The following is a 7,101-nucleotide window of genomic DNA, read 5'->3' on the forward strand; positions in this document are numbered from 1 at the left end:
GCTCCTTCTTGTCAATTCTCGCGGAAAAAAACAAGCGAGGGGTCTTGACCACGAGGACTTCGGTACCCATCCCTAGTACTACTCTCGCCCAAAACGCTTAGCTGCGGAGTTGATGGGATCAGGAGGTGCGTGGTGGTATGATGCGCTTTTATCAAAATTACCGCCAAAAATTCCTTATAATCATGACGACCTTTAGCGTCGCCAGATCCCAATCAGCGGAGAATCGATCCAAACCCATGGCTTCTGGCGATAGGCGGGCGAATTTTAAGAAAATCCCTCGGTGGTCCTTCTTGTCAATTTATCATGAAGCGGAAAAAACAAAAAAGCGAGGGGTTTAACGAGGACTTCGAGGTCACCCATCCCTAGTACAACTCTACGGCCGGCTGCACAGCAACTGCGGGTTACGATGGGATCCGGTGCATTAGTCTTTGAGAACTTACATCAAACTAGTACTTAAAATTCACATATAATCATGAAGGCGACATACTGGCGTCAGCCGGAATCAATCGAGCGGTCAGTCAAACCCGTGACTGGCTTCTGGCGATTGGGCGGATTTTCAATCCTCAGGTGCTCCTTCTTGTCAGTTGTCTGCTGAGGCGGGAAAAAAAATCCAGCGGTGCAGCAGAGGACTTCAGGGTCACCCATCCTGTGCCTGCTCTGGCCCAAGCCTTGCGGCTTAGCTGCCCGGGATTGGGATCAGGTTGCATTAGTCATGGTATGGTCGCGCCCATCCAGGCTAATTGCTTAAGATTCATAGCAATCATGGCCAGACATGCTGGCGTCCTTAGATCCCAGTGGCAGGGTCGGTCAGAGCCATGTGTGCAGGGCGGTGAATTTTCCCAAAATCCACTCCCAGGGGTGCTTCCTTCTTGTCAATTTATCTGCTTAGGCGGGAAAAAAAACAAAAACGTGGGGTGCAACACGAGGACTTCCCAGGAGGTCACCCATCCTAGTACTACTCTCGCCCAAGCACGCTTAACTGCGGAGTTCTGATGGGATCCGGTGCATTAGTGCTGGTATGATCGCACCCATCAAACTAATTGCTTAAAATTCATATAATCCTTGAGCGACATACTAGCGTCCTTCCGATCCCAATCCAAGCGGAGATCTGATCCAAGCCCATGGCTGCGCGATGGGCAGGGCGAGATTTTCCCAAAAATCCACTCCCGAGTGCTCCTTCTTGTCAATTTATCTCGCAAGGCGGAAAAAACAAAAGCGAGGGGTGCAACACGAGGACTTCCCAGGAGGTCACCCATCCTAGTACTACTCTCGCCCAAGCACGCTTAACTGCGGAGTTCTGATGGGATCCGGTGCATTAGTGCTGGTATGATCGCACCCATCAAACTAAATACTTAAAATTCAAATAATCCTTGAGCCACATACTAGCGTCCTTCCGATCCCAATCCAATCGGAGATCTGATCCAAACCCATGGCTACGCGATGGGCAGGGCGAGATTTTCCGAAAAATCCACTCCCGAGTGGTCCTTCTTGTCAATTTATCTCGCAAGGCGGAAAAAACAAAAACGAGGGGTGCAACACGAGGACTTCCCAGGAGGTCACCCATCCTAGTACCACTCTCGCCCAAGCACGCTTAGCTGCGGAGTTCTGATGGGATCCGGTGCATTAGTGCTGGTATGATCGCACCCATCAAACTAATTACTTAAAATTAATATAATCCTTGGCCGACATACTTGCGTCCTTCCGATCCCAATCCAAGCGGAGATCTGATCCAAACCCATGGCTACGCGATGGGCAGGGCGAGATTTCCCGAAAAATCCACTCCCGAGTGCTCCTTCTTGTCAATTTATCTAGCAAGGCGGAAAAAACAAAAACGAGGGGTGCAACACGAGGACTTCCCAGGAGGTCACCCATCCTAGTACTACTCTCGCCCAAGCACGCTTAACTGCGGAGTTCTGATGGGATCCGGTGCATTAGTGCTGGTATGATCGCACCCATCAAACTAATTACTTAAAATTCGTATAATCCTTGGGCGACATACTAGCGTCCTTCCGATCCCAATCCAAACGGAGATCTGATCCAAACCCATGGCTACGCGATGGGCAGGGCGAGATTTTCCGAAAAATCCACTCCCGGGTGGTCCTTCTTGTCAATTTATCTCGCAAGGCGGAAAAAACAAAAACGAGGGGTGCAACACGAGGACTTCCCAGGAGGTCACCCATCCTATTACTACTCTCGCCCAAGCACGCTTAACTGCGGAGTTCTGATGGGATCCGGTGCATTAGTGCTGGTATGATCGCACCCATCAAACTAATTACTTAAAATTCAAATAATCCTTGAGCGACATACTAGCGTCCTTCCGATCCCAATCAAATCGGAGATCTGATCCAAACCCATAGCTACGCGATGGGCAGGGCGAGATTTTCCCAAAAATCCACTCCCGAGTGGTCCTTCTTGTCAATTTATCTCGCAAGGCGGAAAAAACAAAAACGGGGGGTGCAACACGAGGACTTCCCAGGAGGTCACCCATCCTAGTACTACTCTCGCCCAAGCACGCTTAGCTGCGGAGTTCTGATGGGATCCGGTGCATTAGTACTGGTATGATCGCACCCAACAAACTAATTATTTTAAATTCATATAATCCTTCAGCGAAATACTAGCGTCCTTCCGATCCCAATCCAAACGGAGATCTGATCCAAACCCATGGCTACGCGATGGGCAAGGCGAGATTTTCCCAAAAATCCACTCCCGACTGGTCCTTCTTGTCAATTTATCTCGCAAGGCGGAAAAAACAAAAACGAGGGGTGCAACACGAGGACTTCCCAGGAGGTCACCCATCCTAGTACTACTCTCGCCCAACCACGCTTAAATGCTGAGTTCTGATGGGATCCGGTGCATTAGTGCTGGTATGATCGCACCCATCAAACTAATTACTTAAAATTCAAATAATCCTTGAGCGACATACTAGCGTCCTTCCGATCCCAATACAATCGGAGATCTGATCCAAACCCATGGCTACGCGATGGGCAGGGCGAGATTTTCCGAAAAATCCACTCCCGAGTGCTCCTTCTTGTCAATTTATCTCGCAAGGCGGAAAAAAAATCAACGAGGAGTGCAACACGAGGACTTCCCAGGAGGTCACCCATCCTAGTACTACTCTCGCCCAAGCACGCTTAACTGCGGAGTTCTGATGGGATCCGGTGCATTAGTGCTGGTATGATCGCACCCATCAAACTAATTACTTAAAATTCATATAATCCTTGAGCGACATACTAGCGTCCTTCCGATCCCAATCCAAACGGAGATCTGATCCAAACCCATCGCTACGCGATGGGCAGGGCGCGATTTTCCTAAAAATCCACTCCCGAGTGGTCCTTCTTGTCATTTTATCTCGCAAGGCGGAAAAAATAAAAACGAGGGGTGCAACACATGAGGACTTCACAGGAGGTCGCCCATCCTAGTACTACTCTCGCCCAAGCACGCTTAACTGCGGAGTTCTGATGGGATCCGGTGCATTAGTGCTGGTATGATCGCACCCATCAAACTAATTACTTAAAATTCAAATAATCCGTGAGCGACATACTAGCGTCCTTCCGATCCCAATCCAATCGGAGATCTGATCCAAACCCATAGCTACACGATGGGCAGTGCGAGATTTTCCTAAAAATCCACTCCCGAGTGGTCCTCCTTGTCAATTTATCTCGCAAGACGGAAAAAACAAAAACGAGGGGTGCAACACGAGGACTTCCCAGGAGGTCACCCCTCCTAGTACTACTCTCGCCCAAGCACGCTTAGCTGCGGAGTTCTGATGGGATCCGGTGCATTAGTACTGGTATGATCGCACCCAACAAACTAATTATTTTAAATTCATATAACCCTTCAGCGAAATACTAGCGTCCTTCCGATCCCAATCCAAACGGAGATCTGATCCAAACCCATGGCTACGCGATGGGCAGGGCGAGATTTTCCCAAAAATCCACTCCCGAGTGCTCCTTCTTGTCAATTTATCTCGCAAGGCGGAAAAAACAAAAACGAGGGGTGCAACACGAGGACTTCCCAGGAGGTCACCCATCCTAGTACTACTCTCGCCCAAGCACGCTTAACTGCGGAGTTCTGATGGGATCCGGTGCATTAGTGCTGGTATGATCGCACCCATCAAACTAATTACTTAAAATTCATATAATCCTTGAGCGACATACTAGCGTCCTTCCGATCCCAATCCAAACGGAGATCTGATCCAAACCCATGGCTACGCGATGGGCAGGGCGAGATTTTCCCAAAAATCCACCCCCGAGTGGTCCTTCTTGTCAATTTATCTCGCAAGGCGGAAAAAACAAAAACGAGGGGTGCAACACGAGGACTTCCCAGGAGGTCACCCATCCTAGTACTACTCTCGCCCAAGCACGCTTAACTGCGGAGTTCTGATGGGATCCGGTGCATTAGTGCTGGTATGATCGCACCCATCAAACTAATTACTTAAAATTCAAATAATCCTTGAGCGACATACTAGCGTCCTTCCGATCCCAATCAAATCGGAGATCTGATCCAAACCCATAGCTACACGATGGGCAGTGCGAGATTTTCCTAAAAATCCACTCCCGAGTGGTCCTCCTTGTCAATTTATCTCGCAAGACGGAAAAAACAAAAACGAGGGGTGCAACACGAGGACTTCCCAGGAGGTCACCCATCCTAGTACTACTCTCGCCCAAGCACGCTTAGCTGCGGAGTTCTGATGGGATCCGGTGCATTAGTACTGGTATGATCGCACCCAACAAACTAATTATTTTAAATTCATATAATCCTTCAGCGAAATACTAGCGTCCTTCCGATCCCAATCCAAACGGAGATCTGATCCAAACCCATGGCTACGCGATGGGCAGGACGAGATTTTCCCAAAAATGCACTCCCGAGTGGTCCTTCTTGTCAATTTTTCTCGCAAGGCGGAAAAAACAAAAACGAGGGGTGCAACAAGAGGACTTCCCAGGAGGTCACCCATCCTAGTACTACTCTCGCCCAAGCACGCTTAACTGCGGAGTTCTGATGGGATCCGGTGCATTAGTGCTGGTATGATCGCACCCATCAAACTAATTACTTAAAATTCAAATAATCCTAGAGCGACATACTAGCGTCCTTCCGATCCCAATCCAAACGGAGATCTGATCCAAACCCATCGCTACGCGATGGGCAGGGCGCGATTTTCCTAAAAATCCACTCCCGAGTGGTCCTTCTTGTCAATTTATCTCGCAAGGCGGAAAAAACAAAAACGAGGGGTGCAACACGAGGACTTCCCAGGAGGTCACCCATCCTAGTACTACTCTCGCCCAAGCACGCTTAACTGCGGAGTTCTGATGGGATCCGGTGCATTAGTGCTGGTATGATCGCACCCATCAAACTAATTACTTAAAATTCAAATAATCCTTGAGCGACATACTAGCGTCCTTCCGATCCCAATCCAAACGGAGATCTGATCCAAACCCATGGCTACGCGATGGGCAGGGCGAGATTTTCCCAAAAATCCACTCCCGAGTGGTCCTTCTTGTCAATTTATCTCGCAAGGCGGAAAAAACAAAAACGAGGGGTGCAACACGAGGACTTCCCAGGAGGTCACCCATCCTAGTACTACTCTCGCCCAAGCACGCTTAACTGCGGAGTTCTGATGGGATCCGGTGCATTAGTGCTGGTATGATCGCACCCATCAAACTAATTACTTAAAATTCATATAATCCTTGAGCGACATACTAGCGTCCTTCCGATCCCAATCCAAACAGAGATCTGATCCAAACCCATGGCTACGCGATGGGCAGGGCGAGATTTTCCCAAAAATCCACTCCCGAGTGCTCCTTCTTGTCAATTTATCTCGCAAGGCGGAAAAAACAAAAACGAGGGGTGCAACATGAGGACTTCCCAGGAGGTCACCCATCCTAGTACTACTCTCGCCCAAGCAAGCTTGAATGCGGAGTTCTGATGGGATCCGGTGCATTAGTGCTGGTATGATCGCACCCATCAAACCAATTATTTCAAATTCATATAATCTTAGGGCGACCTACTAGCGTATTTCCGATCCCAATGCGAACCGGCGATCTGATCGAAACCCTTGGCTACACGATGGGCAGGGCGCGATTTTCCTAAAAATCCACTCCCCAGTGGTCGTTATTGTCAATTCCTCTCGCAAGGCGGAAAAAACAAAAACGAGGGGTGCAACACGAGGACTTCCCAGGAGGTCACCCATCCTAGTACTACTCTCGCCCAAGCACGCTTAGCTGCGGAGTTCTGATGGGATCCGGTGCATTAGTACTGGTATGCTCGCACCCAACAAACTAATTATTTTAAATTCATATAATCCTTCAGCGAAATACTAGCGTCCTTCCGATCCCAATCCAAACGGAGATCTGATCCAAACCCATCGCTACGCGATGGGCAGGGCGAGATTTTCCCAAAAATCCACTCCCGACTGGTCCTTCTTGTCAATTTATCTCGCAAGGCGGAAAAAACAAAAACGAGGGGTGCAACACGAGGACTTCCCAGGAGGTCACCCATCCTAGTACTACTCTCGCCCAAGCACGCTTAACTGCGGAGTTCTGATGGGATCCGGTGCATTAGTGCTGGTATGATCGCACCCATCAAACTAATTATTTTAAATTCATATAATCCTTCAGCGAAATACTAGCGTCCTTCCGATCCCAATCCAAACGGAGATCTGATCCAAACCCATGGCTACGCGATGGGCAGGACGAGATTTTCCCAAAAATGCACTCCCGAGTGGTCCTTCTTGTCAATTTTTCTCGCAAGGCGGAAAAAACAAAAACGAGGGGTGCAACATGAGGACTTCCCAGGAGGTCACCCATCCTATTACTACTCTCGCCCAAGCACGCTTAACTGCGGAGTTCTGATGGGATCCGGTGCATTAGTGCTGGTATGATCGCACCCATCAAACTAATTACTTAAAATTCAAATAATCCATGAGCGACATACTAGCGTCCTTCCGATCCCAATCCAAACGGAGATCTGATCCAAACCCATAGCTACGCGATGGGCAGGGCGAGATTTTCTCAAAAATCCACCCCCGAGTGGTCCTTCTTGTCAATTTATCTCGCAAGGCGGAAAAAACAAAAACGAGGGGTGCAACACGAGGACTTCCCAGGA

The 7,101-nt window shown here is 49.0% G+C and overlaps 20 non-coding genes across 20 annotated transcripts; all 20 read right to left on the bottom strand.

Moving 5' to 3' along the window:
- Positions 1–911: 911 nt before the first annotated feature.
- On the bottom strand, positions 912–1,030 carry LOC118347475. Its single transcript, XR_004800683.1, has one exon. It is a non-coding gene; the product is annotated as a 5S ribosomal RNA (ribosomal RNA).
- A 189-nt stretch (positions 1,031–1,219) lies between these two features.
- On the bottom strand, positions 1,220–1,338 carry LOC118347486. Its single transcript, XR_004800694.1, has one exon. It is a non-coding gene; the product is annotated as a 5S ribosomal RNA (ribosomal RNA).
- Positions 1,339–1,527: 189 nt separating this feature from the next.
- On the bottom strand, positions 1,528–1,646 carry LOC118347482. Its single transcript, XR_004800690.1, has one exon. It is a non-coding gene; the product is annotated as a 5S ribosomal RNA (ribosomal RNA).
- Positions 1,647–1,835: 189 nt separating this feature from the next.
- On the bottom strand, positions 1,836–1,954 carry LOC118347492. The gene has a single exon (XR_004800700.1). It is a non-coding gene; the product is annotated as a 5S ribosomal RNA (ribosomal RNA).
- Positions 1,955–2,143: 189 nt separating this feature from the next.
- Positions 2,144–2,262, bottom strand: LOC118347483. Its single transcript, XR_004800691.1, has one exon. It is a non-coding gene; the product is annotated as a 5S ribosomal RNA (ribosomal RNA).
- A 189-nt stretch (positions 2,263–2,451) lies between these two features.
- LOC118347480 lies at positions 2,452–2,570 on the bottom strand. Its single transcript, XR_004800688.1, has one exon. It is a non-coding gene; the product is annotated as a 5S ribosomal RNA (ribosomal RNA).
- Positions 2,571–2,759: 189 nt separating this feature from the next.
- Positions 2,760–2,878, bottom strand: LOC118347490. Its single transcript, XR_004800698.1, has one exon. It is a non-coding gene; the product is annotated as a 5S ribosomal RNA (ribosomal RNA).
- Positions 2,879–3,067: 189 nt separating this feature from the next.
- On the bottom strand, positions 3,068–3,186 carry LOC118347479. Its single transcript, XR_004800687.1, has one exon. It is a non-coding gene; the product is annotated as a 5S ribosomal RNA (ribosomal RNA).
- Positions 3,187–3,375: 189 nt separating this feature from the next.
- LOC118347489 lies at positions 3,376–3,496 on the bottom strand. Its single transcript, XR_004800697.1, has one exon. It is a non-coding gene; the product is annotated as a 5S ribosomal RNA (ribosomal RNA).
- Positions 3,497–3,685: 189 nt separating this feature from the next.
- Positions 3,686–3,804, bottom strand: LOC118347487. The gene has a single exon (XR_004800695.1). It is a non-coding gene; the product is annotated as a 5S ribosomal RNA (ribosomal RNA).
- A 189-nt stretch (positions 3,805–3,993) lies between these two features.
- Positions 3,994–4,112, bottom strand: LOC118347493. The gene has a single exon (XR_004800701.1). It is a non-coding gene; the product is annotated as a 5S ribosomal RNA (ribosomal RNA).
- A 189-nt stretch (positions 4,113–4,301) lies between these two features.
- On the bottom strand, positions 4,302–4,420 carry LOC118347494. The gene has a single exon (XR_004800702.1). It is a non-coding gene; the product is annotated as a 5S ribosomal RNA (ribosomal RNA).
- A 189-nt stretch (positions 4,421–4,609) lies between these two features.
- On the bottom strand, positions 4,610–4,728 carry LOC118347481. The gene has a single exon (XR_004800689.1). It is a non-coding gene; the product is annotated as a 5S ribosomal RNA (ribosomal RNA).
- Positions 4,729–4,917: 189 nt separating this feature from the next.
- On the bottom strand, positions 4,918–5,036 carry LOC118347484. Its single transcript, XR_004800692.1, has one exon. It is a non-coding gene; the product is annotated as a 5S ribosomal RNA (ribosomal RNA).
- A 189-nt stretch (positions 5,037–5,225) lies between these two features.
- On the bottom strand, positions 5,226–5,344 carry LOC118347476. Its single transcript, XR_004800684.1, has one exon. It is a non-coding gene; the product is annotated as a 5S ribosomal RNA (ribosomal RNA).
- A 189-nt stretch (positions 5,345–5,533) lies between these two features.
- LOC118347477 lies at positions 5,534–5,652 on the bottom strand. Its single transcript, XR_004800685.1, has one exon. It is a non-coding gene; the product is annotated as a 5S ribosomal RNA (ribosomal RNA).
- Positions 5,653–5,841: 189 nt separating this feature from the next.
- Positions 5,842–5,960, bottom strand: LOC118347491. Its single transcript, XR_004800699.1, has one exon. It is a non-coding gene; the product is annotated as a 5S ribosomal RNA (ribosomal RNA).
- Positions 5,961–6,150: 190 nt separating this feature from the next.
- On the bottom strand, positions 6,151–6,269 carry LOC118347485. Its single transcript, XR_004800693.1, has one exon. It is a non-coding gene; the product is annotated as a 5S ribosomal RNA (ribosomal RNA).
- A 189-nt stretch (positions 6,270–6,458) lies between these two features.
- Positions 6,459–6,577, bottom strand: LOC118347478. The gene has a single exon (XR_004800686.1). It is a non-coding gene; the product is annotated as a 5S ribosomal RNA (ribosomal RNA).
- A 189-nt stretch (positions 6,578–6,766) lies between these two features.
- LOC118347488 lies at positions 6,767–6,885 on the bottom strand. Its single transcript, XR_004800696.1, has one exon. It is a non-coding gene; the product is annotated as a 5S ribosomal RNA (ribosomal RNA).
- Between the last annotated feature and the right edge of the window lie 216 nt (positions 6,886–7,101).

The sequence above is a fragment of the Juglans regia genome, unplaced genomic scaffold (assembly GCF_001411555.2).
Source record: "Juglans regia cultivar Chandler unplaced genomic scaffold, Walnut 2.0 Scaffold_890, whole genome shotgun sequence".
NCBI lineage: Eukaryota > Viridiplantae > Streptophyta > Magnoliopsida > Fagales > Juglandaceae > Juglans > Juglans regia.